The sequence below is a fragment of the Eulemur rufifrons genome, chromosome 29, assembly GCF_041146395.1.
Source record: "Eulemur rufifrons isolate Redbay chromosome 29, OSU_ERuf_1, whole genome shotgun sequence".
NCBI lineage: Eukaryota > Metazoa > Chordata > Mammalia > Primates > Lemuridae > Eulemur > Eulemur rufifrons.
Window position 1 is genome coordinate 77,974,100 of NC_091011.1, and position 21,398 is coordinate 77,995,497.

Here is a 21,398-nt window from a genome sequence, read left to right on the forward strand (position 1 = left end):
TCCTAATATGAGGCACCACTCCACTGGTGAATAGATGACTAATGCCTTATACGTAAAGGTAATTTACAGTTCATGAAACTTATTGACAGCCATAATTTATTTCCATAAGATTTCCCCAACATCCCTGAGGCAGCTCCACAGGAAATGTTGTCTCCATTTCACAGAGATCAAGAGAGATCAGAGACCTCCTAAAGTTCACACTGCTATTGAGTGAAAGGGATGTATAGGACAGACTTTAGCCCATGTGTCTTCAAGTTCCATCAGCCTTTCTTAGAAGTCCCCTGAGAATTTGAAACTCATCAACAATCAAGAAAGACTCAAAGTGTTGTATCCCAATATGCAGTTTTCTACTTGCCCTTTTAATTGTTTAAAAAACATGATGAGCCTTAAATTGTTTATGTCTATGGAAGAGGGAGAGGCAGTTTAGTCAAGTTTTCAGGACTGTTAAATAGCCACATATTTCAATCTTTATCGTATTGTTTTTGCCCTAACCCCATTAAGATAACTTGCTTATATTAAACAAAATTCTGGGAATGTTAATTAGCAATTTAGCTATGAATATGTATGATTATTTTTAAGTCCACTAATAATATGCATGGGTTTTATCTGTAATTATATCTAAATGTTCTCCTTTTTTTTTTCTTTCTCTCTTTCCCCTTCAGAAAAGCCATTTAAAACACATTTGGGAAATGTTTGAAAAAATCAATTCCATTACTCTTATTTTCCAGAATTTTCTTAAATATTTTATGGCTATAATTATTTTTTCCTTCTTAAAGCAAGGCAATATATCACCATGTACATTATCATACTTGTTGGAAAAAACGTGAGATTCAAAAAATTTTAAGTAAAGAAAAAGGTATACTGTATTTTCTTCATTATACTAATTTTCTCATACCCTTAAATAGTTTTTCATTTTGTCTTGTATCTGCAATTATATTTAAGGTTGACTATGATACTTCCCTTTATTTTGCATCCAACTTAGAGCATTGTGTGTTTTTTATGAATATATAAAAAGTTAGTCAGGAATGAGAGATAAGAGGATTGAACTCAGCTATTTTGAATGCCTTTTCGCAGTCATAATGCTCATTCTTTACAAAAATGTTTTCATTTAACCTGAAAAGGAGTCTAAAATATAATTTTCCCAGGACAACCCTTCAAAGGTGGCAAAGATCTGTTTCAGACCCAGGCATGCCTCATTCTACAGCCTGTGACCTTATCACCACGAATGACCAAGTTATTGAATGCTAAATATTAAATGAAATGTCTCCTGGCTAAAACAGAAATGTGCCTGACACCTATTCACTAAAATGTTTATTAGATAAATAAATAAACAAATTGGTGGATGGAGTTCAATACACATCAGCTCATTTACCTCACCACCAAAAGAGAACATTTTCAAACATTCAGGAGGAATACACAATTAGGAAAATGTGTCAGCAATGATGGGGCTTTTATGGGATTACTCTTCTCAAGCTCAATAGTCTTAATGCACATGCAATTTGCTTGAAGTCTATAATGCCCTTGGATTTCAAGATGAGGAGTCTGATCATCTGGAAACAGAAATTAAGGATCTGAAATATTGTTAAATAAATAGATTGAACTGAAATTAGCCTCTTAGGACTTAAAGGGCTTCCACATAAAGTCCAAGAGACAGAAACGAGAACGATGTTCCCTACAATCAAATATTGCCTTAATTCCAAATTTAGCTTCTGTCGTTTGATCTAATGTTACATCAAGGCACATGGGTGCTCCACATGTGAAAAGCTTACACCAATTTATAGCAAATGCATCACATGGATAAGAATGCAAGCTCAAGTAGTAGCTATGTTTCTTTCACTACTTACATTATTCCTTATTTTTCATACCTGCAGCCACTATGTGAACCTATCTCCAATCACTTTACACTGGCTTATTTTAAAAACCTTCAAACTGTTCTCCCTAGTATCACCCTTTCTTCCCACTTTTACTCTTCCTACAAATGGCTGCTAGAAAGATCTTCCCCAAAGACAGCTTTTATCACAAGCTCAAAAACCTGTCACAATTCTCTAACACCTGGTACATAAGAACTTTTAAAGTCGTTACCCCTCTCACCATCCTAGTCTCTCCCTGAGCCAGATTCTCTATTAGTAAGAAACAATCTTCTGCTATGCCTTATATTTTCTTATCTCATTTTCTTATCTGTGCCCTTTTGGCATGATAGAGATCCTAAATTAGAGCTTTCAAATTTGCTTTAAAATTATATTTGACATATTTTCATACGGGTGTATTATCAGTCTCTGTATCAGTCAGAGTCCCAGAAAGAAACAGAATTCATTCCAAAGGGTTCAGATAAAGAGATTTTAACAAGGAATTACATATCAAGTTGTAGACAGAGTTAAGGAGCAAATGAGATGGCAAGGCACTCAAAGACTAGCAATGGTGAGAAGATGATACTACCCCTAGAGATGAAGAGACAACAAGGAGTAGTGTTTCCTTAGGAGCCCAATACAAGCAGAGGTAAGGAGGAGGGCAGGCTGGAGGGAGTTATACCTGAAAGGACACCACCAAAGCCAGGGCACAGGATCAAAGCAGAAACTGAAGAAGAACTATCCCAATCTCTTTCTCCTCCTGCTTTCTGATATCCTGCTAGAGCCGCGCATTGGCCCAACCCAAAATGAAGACAGAAAGAAGAAAGTCCTCATTGTGCAACTAACAAGGGTCAGCTTCCCAGAGTACAGGGGGTGCACAAAGTGGTGTTGAATGGATGGGGCATAGCAAATGGAGAACAACTTGCATGGAATCACACTGTATTGTAGCCTTCTGCAGGGTGGCGATTTCTGAGACACCCTGTATCTGGAGTAAGAGAACAGCTACAGACCTCCCACTATGTGTCACTTTGAGCAACTTTACTTACAGGTTCAATTTCCTTACCTTTAATATAAGAATGATAGTTTGTAGAATTGTTCTGAATGTTATATGAAAATTGTGTATAAAATGTCTTGTATAATGAGCACTAAATGTATGGTAACTAATGTTGTTACTATCTAAATGAAAATTTTATACACATATACACAGGCTCTTATAAAATGTCTTATAATAAAAGAATGAATCATCAGAGACAAGAATCAATGAGTGTTAATAGTCACCTTTGTTGCTCACCTCTACCCGCCATCCCTTGGCCTTAAAAATTATGGCAGGACATCTCTTCAGGACTTGGCAGGCAGACTATTGTTTTACACTAGTGACTTGGATGCCATTCCTCTTCTTTCCACTCAGTAACAGACGGTGCCCTGGACAGCAGTGACATCTGCAGCCCCAAGGGAGAAGGGTCAGCACAAATTTTAATTTTGCTTTTGGTTTGGGGCTTTAAGTATACAAACAGATTTTTTTCTCCCTGTCAGATTGCATCTAGCTTCGTATCTGACATTTTTTAATGCTTTATGTATTTGGATTGACCCAGAAATTTTATAGCTTCAGGTTTCTGCTTATTTTGCTGTGTCTCTAATTCTGCCTCCTTGATTTAAAAATAAAAGGCAAAGAAAACACGAAAATATATTCTAGCTATTATTTCTGTGTCAGGAGGAGGATAAGGAAGAGGGTATTCTGCTCTTTTTGAGCTTCCTTGTATTATACTATGTTAACATCTGAATATTTTAAGTAACAAGAAATAAGACTACTAGGGATAACATAAAAATATAAGGATAATTTGACTCAACTAGAAAACAGGAACTTAAAAGCTGAGAGGGGAACATTTATAAAAGCATTGTTATGTTGTGCTCACTGAAAAGGAATTAAATACTAATTAATCTCTGCTATGAGAGTAAAAATACATACATACATGCATACATATATACATACATACAGCTTTATTCTTAGAAATTCAAGTGTTTGTACAGCGAACAGTTTCATCCTCCAGAGTTCAATTTCAGGGAAATCTCTAGAATAGGAGACTCTGTTGTGGCCATGTTTGAGGCCATCAAAATTTCCTACTCAGCCCTCCCACAAAGAAAAAGCATCTATCTTAAGCATATAAAATCTTACCCTCATTACTGAGACACTATCGACCTCAATAGTATTTGTAATTTCCCTTTACCCGGAGGCAGTCTTCAAAGGTCAAAGAGAACACTAAAGGCTGTGTCTACAAGACAGTTAAGTCAAAATAGAATTAAAGACTGGCCTCAGGTAGCTATTTCTAATGTGAGGCAGTCACAGGACAATGAAAACTACAATTCATGCCCAAATGTTCTCCTTGGTCAAGGGGAGACTGACTAGACAAAGTCAGAACTCAAGGGTCATTTCTGATTGGCCTCCATCCAGAGTAGCACAACAAAACTTAAGAAGCTTCACAGGCAAATAATTACACAACTAATTTAGGTGTTTGGATTAGATAAATCATTCAAAGTTCCCTTCATCTGCTTAGGCCTGATTTTAGGAGACCAGATAAACATTCTAAATTTACAAGAGAATGTTGAGCTCCATTTCAACTATGCAACTGGTAGAAGAAAAAAGAAGTGGGCTTTCTTTTATTTTGATGCCAGAAAGACAAATAAAATGGCATGCACAAGTCATTCAGACTCATAGATCAAATTATCAACAATTCACTGTATGATAAAGCTATATATGGAATTTCTCTTTCTGGTTCTTTTTGTTGGCCCTCATGCAAGTTATTTATTCCAATTGATTCTAGTTTTCTAATCTGTAAAAAAGGGATACAGGATAAATAATCCCTAAAATTTCTTTCAACTCTACAAAAGATATTGTTTTTTTGCAGACCTATGTTCCCATGAGACGGCATTTCAGGCAAATTTGAAGCAGCCAAATATATGTACTCAAAAATTCTCTAACACCAGAAAAAGGAAGTACTAAGTCAGAATCATGTAAAGTTGAAGACTCCAATTCACAGAGACAGACCAAACCCTTTAACCAAGACTATCATGCAATTATATTGTTGGTATAGTCCATGCTCATTTGTTGGATATGTACCAAAAAATTGGGTTTAGAGATAGACAATGCACAGATAGACAGATAGATAAATACTCAATAAAGAATTGGAAAAATGACAGACATTTTTTAAACCATATTTTCTAAAATATCAGATGTATAAAATATGTATATCCAATGAAAAAATAAAAATCAGACTAAAGACAATACCGATAGTTTAGTGAGAAAAGATCGAGGATGAATGACAGCATATAATGTTCTATTGGGGAGAACGTTCTTTCATTTTAGTGTGAACTTAATGACTTCATCACCTACCCTGAAGTATTTTTAGGTCCAGTTATTCAACAAATAATTATCCAGTGCCTTCTATGTGACAGGCACAGTAAACAGAAAGTTGAGCAAAGAAAAGATGCTGCTTGTCCTCGTGGAGCTTACAATTTAACAGAGGATAAATATCAATCAAACAATCCCACAAATAATGTACAACTGTGATTATAACAAGAGTTGTACAGAGCACATGAGTATGGTACTTTATGAGCATGTAGCAGGGAAATGTGACCTAACCGAGGAGGTAAGACAAGTTCTACCTAGAGTTTTGCTTATCAGCAAACAGGTGAAAAAAGTACTGTAAGAATAGCATGTCCTTCGACTCATCCCAAAGTCCTGTCCTCAGTGCAGTTACTGACTATGTACCTCTGCATCCAAAGCTGACATTGTTTGCAGCTGGCCTTGCTGAGAGTGAGCCCAGCACACCATGGAAGATTAATTGACAACAATCTAACATAAACCCCACATTACCCAACACTTTCTTCAACCAGAGCAGCTCAGCCTTGGTCCTTATGCATGAGAGATAATTGTAGCACCACACTTGGCTTTACAGTGACTCAGGTAGGACCCATTGCCCCCACCCCCAGTGTATTCCTACAGTGACACACTATATGTTTAGGGGCCTCAGTAAATAAATCAAAGGGAGAACTGGATAAGCCCAGAAATTTCTTCCAGGGAGGAGTACACAACTGATCACAAACTAAGTCCTGACTTCTAAAAAATAGAAGTCCCTAACAAGAAAAGGCCATCCACATTGAGAAGGAGTATCAAATCAACCCGAGATTATCCCCATCCCACTCTCTCCTCCCCATCATCTGTGCCCTCAGAGTAATCAGAGGAATCAGGCGAGTGCCTTAGCCATACCTCTCTAACTCAGTACTCTTTCTTTTTTATTTCAGTAAATTTAAGGGGTATAAATTTTTTTGTCATATGGATGAATTATATATGATGAAATCTGGGCTTTTGGTGTACACATAACCTAAATAGTTTACACTGTACCCAATAGGTAATTTTTTATCCTTCACCCACTCCCACCCTCCCTGCCATCTGAGTCTCCAACATCCATTATACCACTCTTTATGACCACGCATACACATCACTTAGCACCTACTTATCAGTAAGAACATGCAGTGTTTGTTTTTCTATTCCTAAGATACTTCACTTAGGATAATGCCTCCAGTTCCATCCAAGTTTCTGCAAAAGACATTATTTGATTCTTTTTTATGGCTGAGTAGTATTCCATGGTATGTTTGTGTGTGTGTGTCTGTGTACGTACACATTTTCTTTATCAATGGTAGGCCAGGGGATAGGGAGATGGAATAAAAGCCCTAGGCTTTCACACTAACAGAAGGATCCACTGCTGTTTTTCACAGCATGAAATCACAGGACATGTAAGCCTAAAATCAGAAAGTGAACTTAAAATACCTTTAATCAAGAAATCAAGTTTAGATGATTCTATACAACAAATCTGATTTAATTTTTGAATACATTTACTAATTCAAGAATGGTTTCAAACCCTCAGAGAGTGGGAGGGAGGGTAATTCTAGCTATCTTCTACCTTCAAATATAACTTTCCTGAAATAGAATGAGGAAATCTTCTTTTTTTTACTTTTTAGAGACAGGGTCTCCCTCTGTCCTCCAGGCTGGAGTGCAGTGGCGCAATCATAGCTCACTACAACCTCTGCGCTCAAGTGATCCTCCCACCTCAGCCCCACAAATTGCTGGGATTACAGGCATGAGCCATTGTGCCTGGCCAAAATGAGGAAATCTAACTTGTAATCACAATAAAGGTTCTTATCGGACTCTAAAGGCAAGCTTGTTTTGTTTTGTTTTTTCCCTTGGAAATACAAGCTCTGAGGGCAGGGGACTGCATTTTCATATTCTTTGTGGTCCTTGGCACAGTATCATTTCTGTGAATGTGACTTATAAGTGGCCCAGGGTGATTACGGTGGTGTAATTTTCATCCAATTTTTTATAACCACAGGTAACCCAGGTAACTCTCTGCAGGTACAATGATGTTCCGTTTAACTTAAGTGTCCTTGTTCCAAATAAGGGCTCTATTGTGAAGTCAAAGCAAATGTTCTGACACAGATGCATTGATGATAGGGTCGTTCTGCATACTAACATGCACTACAATATTAAATCTGAACTTTCCAACATTATTGCCAGGAATTACGTATACTTTAGTGTCATACCCATTTACACCAGTGAATTAAATAAACTGTACTTAAGATCACCCAATTAGTACACAAACTGCCAAATGAAGAAATTTTGTGTCAGCAATATTCTTGACATATTTTATATCTCTTATTCTATTTAGATTGCATTTTACAAAGAAAATCTTGCCTCACATTTTCAATTTTCTCTTGTGTATTTTATGTTAAAATTTCAAAATAATTTGATCAGAGATCCAGTACTACACAGATCCCTAAGTGTTCAATAATCACCAAAAAACTTGCAAGGGCTGCAGCAGTGGGATTCACAACATCCGTTATGATGTCAACAGTGATGCCAAGAAGACAAGAGAAGAGGAAAGGAGCTAATGAGAAAATCCACAGAATAAACGGGCTTCGTTAATTTCTCAGCAAGCTGCATAAATTCATTAATGCCTACAGATTAATAACATGGTAATATAAATGAAATCATTGAATATATATTTTTATTTAAAAATCATAGCTAATTCATCTTATATAGTCTAAATTTCATTATCCAAAATATGTATATATTGAGACTTTATTTAGTAATACCCCCATTCCTAAGTACTATAGTTTATATGTAGCTGGTTTTCTAGACAATAAAATGTATAACATGTGAAGCTGAACCTTAGATGTCTATCTAGTGTTTATTCTGAGTGCCAATGAATTCATGTCCTAGAACAGAATACAGGGCCATAAGAGGGAAGCTCTGCATGTGTTCAGACAAGGTGAACTCATTCAAGGAATGTGGGCAAGAATCAGGTGGACTATGGAAGACATGGCCCATCTGAGTGGCTCAAAAAGGAAGTTTTCAATCTGGAACATGAAAGAAGAGTGAATACCCCTGAAAATCAAACCAGGAGAGACCGCTGTTTCAAGAACCAGAGTTAAAGAGAAAGAATCAACTAGAGATAGGTACATAAAAACTAGCAAGTGAAACTCATAGCCAACTTAAAAGATTCCTGGAGCTCTGACTTGGGGGGAAAGGCGGTACATAGGCAATGTATGTAACCTGCAATTCTGTATCCCCCATAACAATAAGATGAAATAAAAAAAAAAAAAAAAAAGGTTCCATAAAGACATACTGAATAATGAGACTGTGTGTAGTTTACAAATGCAGACAGTATTTTTCTGGAGATTTCCTTGAAGTAATTCTAGTCTTTATATTAATATTTGCTATGTTAATGATACTACTGAAATGCCCAGAAAGCAGTCAAGAGGAAAAGTTCCCTGGCCACAGGGTTGTGGCCCTTAAGGACTGGAGCTCCTGTGTGGTTAGGAAGTTGCCAGTGACAGAACCTGCTGTGTGTCTCTGCAGTTGAGAGTGAGAGCAGGGAGCCGGCAATGAGAAATTGTGTTGAGCGTGCCCCTCCTTGGGCAAATCTCTGCTCATTTATATCAAAATTATCAGCATTATCACCATCACCCTCATCTCCAATGATTGCCCAAGTCTCTTGTTCACACTCCTCCCAACTTTGTCTACACATACCCCCAAATATACACTGAAGTTATTAAGAATTGTAAGAACAAATTGTTTGCCCATCCTCATAATCATCTGTCCTAAAAGGTCATTTAAACATTTAATCAAACCTGTGGCCCTCTGGGGAAGAGTGTGAGTCATGCAATTCAGCGGCATGCTGAAGCCAGGCTTTATGTCAGTCTTAGGAATGATGCAGATTGATTCCACAAGGAAGTCAGTAACAGAGACATTTTCCGTCATTGGGCAGAGGAGAAAAAGCTAAACAGCTTCCTGGACTCTACTGAAATAAACCTTCACACCAATTATTGAAACTCCTCTGGAAAGCATCATGCCAGAATCCAAGGATGTTGGCCATGTATTGAAATGTAAGCTAATGCTCCTGAAAAGAGAGGGTAGGTGGGCATCCTAAATCAATAGGAATTATTTGTTTTCCACTACTCTGGATCAGCTACACTGCTGCTTCCTTTCACAGGTACAAAAACACAAAAGAGGACTTCTGTTTCATAAAAGTGGCTCAGACAAACGACACTCCTCAGGGTGCTGAACCCAAAGCTGGCAGCCAGCCCGTTCTCTGCTCTCAGGCTGCTGGTACTTTTCACTTCCACAGCTATCAGCCTGCTTCAGACCTGTGCCTTCACTCTGACGAGGGACAAAGAAAAGATCACAGTGGAAATCCTTCTGTGTGCTGCTAATAAGCCTATTTAGAGTCAATGAGAAAGCCTCATTTTGCACCAAAAAAAGCCTCAAGAGTTCTACTGACTCAGTAAAACTGAAATGTTTCTGTGTATTCCGTCCTCATTTTACACCAGCCTGAGAGGTGAAGCTCAGCAAAACATTGGACATGATGACCTCTAAGTTTCCTTCCTCCTCTAATGTCCTCTGCTTCTCTGTTGGCTAGTGGGATTTGAATTTTATTTAAATTATTCCATTCTCATGGATTCCTGAGGTTTTGGTTAATCTCACTGTGGGCTCCTGAATGGGCATATTTGGAGTCCTGGATCTCTCCTGGCAAAGAACTGAATCTTGTTCCCATCCAACAGCTTAGCTTGCACTGCCTATTTTCTTTCTGAAAGAGATCTGAGCAGGAGACAGATGTAGAGCATATTCCCACCTCCCACAGGAAGGCAAGGGAAGTTTGGGTGTTCATGAGCTGTGAACAAAAGGGGAATTCAAACCAGTAATAATGTCCTTAATGAAAGATATTAATCATTTTCCCAAATGAAAATTTCCAATTCTAACCACTTGACCACAGTGATATAAGCAAATAAACTTGCAGCTAAAAAGTTATATATGGGTCAACGGTTTAAGGGAAGGTAATACATGAGTAGAATGACATCATCTATTTGCCAGAAAACTAAGTCCTCTCTCAATAAATACCATGTCCCACGTCAGCCCACTACTGGAGTGTAGTGGAGAGGTCCATAAAGACATAAGTACCATTTCTAAAAGCAATGCAAATCCTACATTTAAGCTCAATGTTTTAGCCATAGAGCATTTTGGTAACATAAGGGGAAACCAGAGGAATTTAAGTGACCTTTATGAAAAACAGGCATACTAATAATCACCACCACCCTCACCACTAAAATGTGAAAACAGGAAATATTTTCATTTAACAAGAATTCTTTGAGGCTAAGTTATCCACCCAAGATCCCACAGCTAAAATGCACTTGCGTGTCTACCAACGAGGCTGAGAATTTTACTAGACACAGAAAACATAATAGAAACACCTAGTTCCTCTCAGATCTTATGATCTAGCTGATAAACTTGCCAACACTTTGAACAGGTTTTCACTTACACTGCAAAGAAAAATGCTTAGCTGAATTATTGTCTATCTGGGTGGTAAATACCACACCAACACCATCTGTAAAATAATATTTGGTAGACAAGAGGACATGTTGTTTACATGAACCCAAAGGAGAATTATTTTAACAAATTAAGCAATATTCTCTAATATTTGTGTTCTATAATTCTGCAACTTATGTAGAAATATGTCTGAATGAAATATTGCTTGAAAGCTGAATATCATTTTAGTTTTAATAAATCAAATCACATTTTATATTCACTGAGAAGTCAATGTTTAAGAAACTTACAGTAAATCCATTTAATATAAACAATTTGTATTGCAAATATTCACCTGACTTATTTTAGAATTTTAATTTTTATATGAAAACAAAAAATTAATTTGTACTATTCTCTTAAAATGAGGCATGTTCACACCATGTTAAGTAAATAATTTCTACTTATTTATAATCCATTATATTAGGATGCTTTCAGCTGCAAATAATAGGCAATCCAATGCAAAATGGTTTTAAAATTGAGAGAATTTATTGTTATCTCATACAATAAGAATTGGAGGGCATTCCAGGGTTGGTTAATTTAGAGGTTCAAAGATGTCAGCAATGACTGAGGTTTACTCTACTTTTCTATTGTGCTATCCTCAGCACATGCTTTTCCTACAGGTCTAGCCACCAATTACAGACATAATAATAGCCACAAGAACAAAAAGACACTTCCCCCAGATGGTCCTGGAAGACTTTCCATCCATCTCATTGACTAGAACTGTATATTATAAGCCACCCTGTCAATCAAACACTGGCAAGCAGGATTGGACCACCACAGTTAGACCAGACCCATCATGATTAACTGAATTACACTAAGTAAACACTAAAACAAAATTGTTGTTCTGTAGATCTGATGCCTAGACTTGTGCCATTCAGTATGACAGCCACTAGCTGTCTTACTTACATTTAATGTAAAGCAATGTGGCTTCTTACATTTAATGTAAAGCAATTAAAACTAAAAAAAATATAAAAATTTAGTTTCTCAGTTTACACTAGCTGTATTTCAAGTGACCAATAGCCATATGTGGCTAGTCTATTGGACAATGCAGATATAGAAAATCATCTTCACCTCAGAAAGTTCTATTAGTGCTCAAAGAAAGAGAAATTGTTGTTGGATCAGTAAGCAACAGTATCTTCTATATTCCCTATGGAGCAGGTAATAATCTTTATGATATTAGCTCCTTTAACTTCCTGCCCCCCTGACCCATGAAACAGCTCTGTGAGGCAAGTATTATTATCACATTAGTCTGGACTCTAGACTGCTAGCTAAAAATGGGAACATTTAATTAGAAGAATCTTGAACCATTTCACATACCTGCAGGAAGGGCATGGTTAAGATCTTAATCACCTTCGGAGCTCTTTCCATCTGTCATCTCTACTGTGTCTGCATGTCAACATTACTCTTCCAGAACAGCTTCCTCCTTGCAGTGGAAACTCCCCATTCTTACAACTCACATCCTCAAATTACCACCACACTACCCAAGAGAGCCTGATATTCATTCTTTCATTCCAATTTTAAATATTCCTCAGAAAGACTCTGATGGCCTAGCTTGGGTCAAGGTCCCAGTAGTAAATCAATCAGATGTAACAGAAGAGACACTGGGGAGCGGATTAGGTGTTGTAAAACAGAGACATGGCCATAAGCAATCCACTCATGGATACTGAGGACAATTGTCAGAGAAAATGGAATTCTGGTGTCAGTCCCCTCCTTCAACACATTCCTCAAAGCTCTGTCTCAGCCCCTCTACAATTCGCTCTCCACATACTCTGGTCTATCTCACTCAGTTGCATTTATACTCTAGTGACTCCCAACTTTCTCTCTCAACAACAAGAATATCTCTCTCCTCAGCTTCAGAATCATATAACCAACTAACCACTTCCCAGACACTTATAGCTGTGTATCCCATAGGTTCCTTAAATTCCATATTTACCACAGAATTCATCATTATCCCTCCTTCCCCAATCATTCATTATGTCAGGAATGCTTTCTCAACCAATGACCCAATTTCCCATTCTGAGAATCAAGAAAGTTTAAGATGATTTGTCCTCTCCTTAAACACCCAATTAATTTCCAAGTCCTAAACATATCTCTTAAAATGTCTTTTATATCCATCTACTTCTGTCTATTACCAGTGCAGTGCAACCATCATAACCTGGGCCACAGCCATCTCGGGAGGAGTTACTATTATATCCAACTGGTCTCCCTTCCTCAGATATTATGCCTCAGCAGTATATTCTCCACACTACAGCCAGAATAATCTTTCTGGAGTGGAAATCCGATTATGTCACTGATCTGCTTAAACCTTTTAGTGCTCAATCATTGACTTTCAAAACAAACTTCAACTCCCTCCTGAGGCATATAAAATCTTACATGATCTGTCCTTTGCCTAGGTCTCTATCCTTTCTTTCTTACTATTCCCCTATCCTCTATCCTCATCTCAGCAACAGCTGTATTGAACTTGTTCAGTTCGTCAAACTGCCATCCTTTCTCTCGTCTACTGGTCTTTGTGCCTTCCTCTAGATCTGCAGTCCTCCACGCCCTCAAGAGCTTCCTTGGACTGAGAACTACTCTGCTCCACTCCAGAATCGGTGCCCCATGATAGTAGAAAGTCACTCAGACCTTTTAATCCTCTATCTCTGCAGTCCCCAATCCCCGGGCCATGGTGGTTTCATCAAGTCATAATAACTATGGGATTCCTTCAAATCCCATGGGTTTAAAAGGAATCCCAAGGTAAAACTTAGAAAATATTCCTTTTGTAATATAAATAATTATCCCCTTATATTTATCTGCTTTGTATTTTTTGGTGGGGGAGGGAGGAAATATAAAATTTTCCTGATATCGAGCCATCTATACAGTCTTTGTTTATTTTGTTTGGTTTGGTTTAAATGAATTGGTTACCTCAACTGAAGTTTAATAACGATTGAAGGGAAGAAAATTTCCTCTAATGTTTCTGTGCTTTTCTAATGCCCTCTCTCATCCTCACTGTACCAAGCCTTACTATGTTTTTGTAAATAATTAGTTCTCAAAAATTCTGAACTGTCACCTGTTTTCCCATGTTCTCTTTTCCATTTCTGTGTCCTACAGTATGTTTATCCAGATACACTCAACTTCTAATCAATCAACCTAATGCCAAAGCCTATTGTGTGCTTTGCAGAAAAGGATTTCTAGACTCCTGAATTCATTTTTGCTCTGTAGGATGGGCATTTTTCTGTTTTAAGTTATTGTCTGAAAAAATGTGAGCATTTACGTGTCCTTGAAGTTTACTCTAATTGCTTTCACAATTTCAGTAGAACTAGTGTTTCAGACCAAAAGCATCAACTTGACCCTTTTAGTAGTCAGGGAGCTTCACAAAGAGGGAATACTTAACCTTAGATGCCCATTGAAAAAACATTCAGGCCACTATACCAGGAAAAATTGTGGAATGGGTCAGTGCAACTCGGCCTCATTTTGGGAAAGGCCTTCAGAGCAGACAAGGGTCAAGGAAGAATCAAATATCAAATCAGATTTCAGTACTACTATTATCTTTAGGTAGCTACAGGGCTTCAGACAACTAACTTAGGCCAGATGGGCCTCAACTCCTTTTCTGAAAAATGAATTGAGCTAAATAATCTCTATGGACCTCTCCAGCTTCTTTACTCTGTGCATTTATGACTGACAGTACAGTTTTTTAAGTTTTCAGAATATTTTTGGTTCCTGACATAGCAAACTTTGCAATCTGCTCTGCAGATTTCAGATACAGGTGCATCTGTGTACATTTCTTTAAATTTAGTAATTGAGCTTCCCACTTTCAAATTTCCTAATGAGAAAACACACACACACACACACACACACACATTACTGTGTCTTCACACTTCACTGATCTAAATGCTTATTGAAGTTAGTATGTAAAACACAGGCTAGCGATTGCATATTTTTACATTTGAAAATTTATATTTAAAGCCTAATTTAGACAATCTTCTGTAAGATACCTTGAGTTTATCAGTAATCTTTAGCACAGTCGAATATTGACTCTGCTAATTAAGCTTCAGGTGCTGTTGCTATCACTATAAACTAACTCTTATATCCACTGTTACTCAAAGTGTAGCCCAGAGCTCACCAGCATCTGTGTCACCCAGAACTGGTCAGAAATGTAGAATGCTTTCCCCTAGAACTACAAAATTAAAATCTGCATTTTAACAAGGTGCTCAGGTGATTCGTGTGCACACTAAAGCTCTAGAAATGCTGTTACACATTATAGTGCCTCCTTTACTGCTTTAAAATAGGTGGGATTTGTTTTTCTTCAAGGGAATGACTAAATGAGTGAACTAACTGTGATCTGGCAAAGTAAATTGCTGTAATTCAGTGTCACTGGACCTAAAGCTATAGAAGGTTCTAGTGGATAGTTTCTCCTATTTGTTTTGTTAATGTAGTCCTAAGTCTACTCTTATCAATGGCAAGGGGGCAGGAACCTGGACAAAAAGGTTTATGCTCTTCAAGACCCACTAGCAAAAACTACATATATCATGGAAAAATCAATATGAAGAATATTAAAATATTTACTACTTTATGTAAGATTAGGTAATAACCAATATGTTATTTTTGTTTCACTTTATAGCTGGTGATTAAAATTCCACAATACATTTCATCATACATAAAGTATCATAAAGAGCAAAAAAAAATACTTTTCATCTATGTGGTAAAAATTCTAAAATAAGTAAATAATAAAATAAATGGAGGCTATAAATGTCAAGGACAAATTCAAATAAAAAGGCCAGGATTCCAGTTGCAGCTATGAGACTAACACTGTGATTTTTTTCAATTCATTTTATTTCCCTGGGTTCCAGTTTCTTCATGTAGAAAATAAGAAAATGATTTTGATTTTACACCCTAGCTCTAAATTCTGAAATCTAGTATGCCTGAAATCAATGCTTGTTTTGTCATCTCATTTATTGAAATTCAATATGAAATCTCAGAAATGGCATAAATAAGTCATTCTGGGATTTCTGCTATTTTACTTGCCAAGAACAGGAGCATATGGGCCAATGGGCACCTCGTAGTGCAAATGTCAAGAAATTCTCCCTGACAGAGTTTTACTCAAGGCAAGGGGACAAATGGGGATGGCAGGATACATTTTAATTCAGGAAAGATTATCTCAGTTTTCTTCCATTCTGAATCACCAAATCAAATTGTGTAAATCCATCCTCCTTGATAACTACCTAATTCATTCATGTGGTCTCCATGAGTCCTGAGTCCTTAGTCCTGGGCCGGGTGAATGGGGCAGAGCTTCCACCCGCCACAGCCTCTCCAAACCAACAGAGGACTGCTGAGAGGTAGTTACACCTGAGAAGTTACCTAGTTACTCTGGAACTACAAAATAAACTGACAGGCCTTTCAGGGAGCTAATTATTGAGCCTGCTATTTGGTTCACTGACAGAATTGCTTGTTTGTGGGAAGAAACATATTTGTGCATTGCTTTTTCCATTACCGCTATTTCTATCATCATAAATAAGAATCAATAGGCCATTTCGTGTAGCATATGCTCACCACCATTTAGTATCTGAGTGTCAGCTGCATTCAGGCTAAGCAGCAGTGCCCCAGCCTCCTGGCTGAGGATTAAAACCCAATAGACAAAGAAAGCATTTCAAATTCAATAAGATAGCGTGTATGCCTTTGTGAGCTCCTTGAGGGTTGCTGTTTGTCTCTGGACGTGTGGCACGGTACCTGGCACATGCTGGGCTGTTCAAAATGAATGAACAAGTGGGTGAATGATGAATGAATAAATGGATGAATGAAACAGAGGTAGACTTTAAGATAGTACAGCAAACCACCGATTGGATTTATTCGGTTGGTCAAGAGATCCATTTTGATAAGGGCGGAGCTATTTACAATTCATGATGGAGAAATGAAGGCAAAGACAGGATGAGCAAAGAGGTTCCCTGCAATATTCACTGCTGGGTCCTCACTATAGAAGACAAGAAATCAGAATGACAGTCATTTAAAAAGTCAAGCAAAACCTCTGAAGAAAAGCTCTCCACTGCCAAGTTAGAATATTGCTGGACAAAACAACATCAAGTAAGGGACTGATAAGAGGAAAGATAGAAAAGTGAAAAAAAGGGGTGATGAACGGAAGCAGTGGAAGAGGAATTGAGACAGAGGCTGGAGTGGGGAAATAGGTGTGTGAAAAACGTGTAAAGACATGGAGAGGATGAAAACGCAATTCTCAAGAGAGTCTTTAGGTGTCTGGGTTTTGGAGAGTGGAAAGGCATTAAGGCTGAGAGTACAATGAGGGAGGGAGGAACGGAGGGAAAGGTCAGATAAATGCCTATAAAATAGTACCCATCACCACTGATAACAAGTATAAAAGTCCTTTTTATACTTGAAAGGACAAAGAGAATTTTAAGTAGGATTAAGTAGTAGTAGCTTTCAGAACTCAGCAGCTCTCAGAAGCAATAGTAACTACATAAATAGCTAAGTGCATGGTAGGAATTACCTCACTTGGAATTCGGCCAGCAAATCAAAAGTTAGCAGCAATATCACATCTTTGTGAAAGCTTTCCTGAGATTCTAAGGGGGAAAATTATCACAGAAAACTATTTGAACTGAGTAAATTTTAGGAAGAGGATGCCCCCCACTGCTTGAAGACTGATCAGATAGAAGCCCTACCCTGCTGGGAAGCACTCTTTTATCCATGTAAATACAATGCCAATATTGCCCCCAATGGAAGCAAATAATTATGTTCATAGATTATCATCACCTAATGTAAAATTTTACTCAACACCATATAACCCATAAATGATGCTCTAAACATGCAAAAAGAGCCTTGTAGATATTCTGCTTTCAGAAAGTTCCTTAACTTTTTGACTTGCAGATGGTTAAAACGTGAAATTTTTAAGGTCAAAGTTTAAAACAATGTTCAAACACCTCTACTCATGAATGTCCTGTAAATGTTTCCTTCTAAGTACATCTGACCACAAACATGCTAGATCAACTTCCCTCCTCCCCTAAAACAGAGATGAAAACTGGGTGTTATGGTAATTTGGAACACAAAAGTCTTCTCTCACCATCTGGAAACTTTCATATGTTACTGTTTTTAAAAAATTAAGTTAGAACATTTCATTATTTGTTTGTTTTCTTCCCAGAGACAAGTTATTTTGGTATCACCCACAACGGGATTTGAATGAAAATCTGTTTACTGACCCGGTTCCCAGAGGGTGAATTTGCCCTAGCACTTGGAGTAAACACCATTTTCATTGCACTAGAAATATCTCCAATTGGACAAATTGTTACAATTTTAGCAACACCCAGTAAATCAAAGGAGTCTGAAGCAGACATGCCACCAAATCTGGATTCTATGGCAAACCAGTTCAGTATTTATGGCTGAAATAAGTGTCTAATATAGACCATCTATAGAAGCTAAAAGGACAGCTACATACCTCAACTTACTAAGAAAACATGAGTTTAGAGTAACTAGTTATTCTGAAAACAGTCCATTAAAGAGTTATGTGATTATTTGATAACAAATTTCCTATCAGTTTTATATATGTGTGTTTGTATGTGTCTGTGTATACATATGTATATATGATATACATATATATTACAAGTTTATCCGTTTCATTAATTGGTAGATTTCCACTAATACAGTCTAAACAACAGGATATGAATTTGTAGAAGACAAAACAATAACATTCAGCACTCAGAGTTAAGCTCAGTATAAAACATACCTCAATGAAAAACACATAAGTTGCTCTGCATATAAACTGTCCTTTCAAGCCCTTCTATAAACCGGCCCCTCTCTATTTCCCACTGTTCCTTGACAGGTATCCTTCCCTACACTGAGCTGGACTTTTCCACCGGTCCACACCTCACCATGCCACATCTTACTCTATGCCTTTGTCCTGCTAATCCTCTTTTTAAATGTTATTTCCCAAATCCTTCTTGTTATCATACTCACTTCCTCCACCAAGCTTTGGATTTTACAACATGAACTTACAGTCATATATTTGCTGAACTTCCTTAATCTCTATATCCAATTTTAGCATTTAATCACAGATCTTTTCCCTCTGATTATGTATATGTGAGTATCTTTTTTCCCCAACTAAATCACATTATTTAAAGGTAACACTGCTCTCTCAATGCCTCACCTTAAAGTTTCCATCAAGATCCTACTTCACATTTAATCTCTCTTTCTCTAGTTAGTCCTTCTCTTTTATCTGAAAACATATTAGTACACATGCCCTATCCTAAATAAATCTCCTCCCCTGATTCTTATTCAAGCTCTCCCACCATAACTACTTTCTTTCTTTGCCACACTTCTTGGAACAGCATCCTTTCCTCTTCTTCCTCTATTCTGTTCTCTCTCAACCTCTCACAATTCGATCTCTCTGGCACACTTCTTGTCCCTCAGCCACACCTCTGTAGCACGGGAACCACAGGTACCAGTCTTCTCTCCTGGAGACTGAGACAGCTTGACTCTGAGTTCATCATCTTCCCCCAAACCCATCCTTCTCAGTGTCCTTTCTTGGCTCCTCCCCTTGAGTCCTGAGTCACCACTCCTCATCTTTTCTCAGTCTCCTATGGCAATTGTATCTCTGCCTTTGTCTTTAACTTCCAAGTTTCCAGGAACCCCTAATTTGAATTTTTAGTGAACTCTCTGTGAGGTCCCAGGCTTTATGCTGTACAGTTGTACCTGCTGTACCTGCTGTACTGTTCCATGGGGGCTATCTCAGAACCAAATTAAAGTTAGTCCCCAAACATCTACCATTCTTTTGTTTTTCCTCTGTTAATTAATTATTAATACATCACCATTCTCCTAGACTTCACAGATAGAAATCTAACATTTAGAGTCTTCTGTCACTTATCCTCCCCACCCCCAACATTAACCACTCAGTATACTATGAATACTACCTACTAGAGCATCTATATAGTGTGTACCATCCCTAACTCACCCTTGTTTAGGCCATGACTATCCATCCTCAGGATACTGGACAAGTCCTGACTGACCTGCCTCCTTTTTCTCCCTTGAACCCCAATCCTTCTCACACTTCTGCCAGAATCATCTTCTTGAACCAGGTATGTGCATAAGTCTCTGGATGAAAAGTCTCAAGTTTGTCTGTCCCACAGGAAGGATACAGCCCAAATTCCTCAACTCTGGAACTTCTAGAAAGGACTTCAAGATCATGCATGACCTGACTCCAGAATATTATTAATAATACTTTAGCCTATCTGTCCTGGATCTCCCTCTCACTCACAGTGCTCACCCTCGCACCAGCCTCCCTGAACAAAAGAGGCTCACCTGGCCCTAGATCCTGGAATGAATGACTGTCATATCTTCACATGGCTGACAGCTTCTTGTCTTCCAGGTTTCATCTCAAATGTCACCTCCTCAGTGAAGCGTACCAGGGATCACACAATCTAATCGCTGCTCTCCCTCTCAATCCCCCGGTCACTCCTTCATCTTCACTCTTACATTTCTCCTAAGCACATCCCAGGGTCTGGACGTGTCTGTTCAGTTGCAGGTTTACTTATGCAGTGTCTGTCTCCTCACACTCAAATGTAAGCCCAGAGAAAGCGAATCCTGTCTCTCTTCACCCATCCCAGCTCCTGGAATGGTGGCTGGCACACAGGAAACCTGAAGGCAGATTTCTCCTGAGTGGGACACCCATTTTCACATCCTCATCCTCTCTCTGTTTATATGTCTGCGCTAGCATTTAGGGTATTCAATCTTTTATTTGAGCAGCTATTTCCAAAAACAGTGAGGTGGAGGTAAAGGAGGACACATCAAAATAATGGAGGAGGGGCACTCGAGGAAGGAGTAAATCGCTTATAAAACACACATTCAAGTTGTGTAGTCTTCAGTGTAGAGGATTTATGCATATTTATTAAAATTAGCCTTAATATTTTATGATTTTTGATCCTGCAATAAACAGTATTCTTAAATTCCATTTTCTATGTGCTATTTTCTAATATATATAGTAAAAATGGATGTTTATATTGACCTCATATCTGTGAACTTGCTAAATTTACTCCTTAGGTTCTAAGTAATTTTATAAACTTTATAGTTGTTTCTTTCTGTATACACAATCATGTTATCTCCAAAAAAATACAGTTTTACCCATGCATTCAAAAATGCACATTCAAAACCATTATTATTTTTAACCACAAGCTATAGAAAGCAAAGCATAAAAAAATCATAGATGTTCTAGGACAGCTGCTATGCAGAATATAGAAAATAACAGCATTATAGGAGACATAGATCGAAATAGCTGAAAAATACTGTCTTATAGCAACTTATTATGGTACTACATTTTGAACTTCCAGAGAACAATATCATGTCTTACTTATTTGTCTATATTCATCAAACCTAATAGTGTTTTTCCCAAAGTAAACATTCAATAAATTATTTTCAAATAGAATTAAAATACCCCAGGGCTGCTCACATGGTATATGTTTAATAAATACTTGTTGATCCAATCGTAAGAACTAATGAACAAATCTATGTTTGTTTAATGATCAGTGTATGCTCAGACCTAGTGAGTGAAAAACTATAACAAGAGACACAAGAAAATAGAAGATACCCTCATCATTATCCACATAGAAAAACGTCACTTATCAGGTAATGCTTAAATAAATGCATCAAGGAAAACATTTTAGTGGTTA

At 37.6% G+C, this 21,398-nt stretch overlaps 1 protein-coding gene across 6 annotated transcripts in view; it reads right to left on the bottom strand.

Annotated features, from left to right (window-relative positions):
• Window positions 1-21,398, bottom strand: part of GRM8 (glutamate metabotropic receptor 8) — a 696,364-nt gene that overhangs the window by 357,996 nt on the left and 316,970 nt on the right. The window lies entirely within an intron of this gene.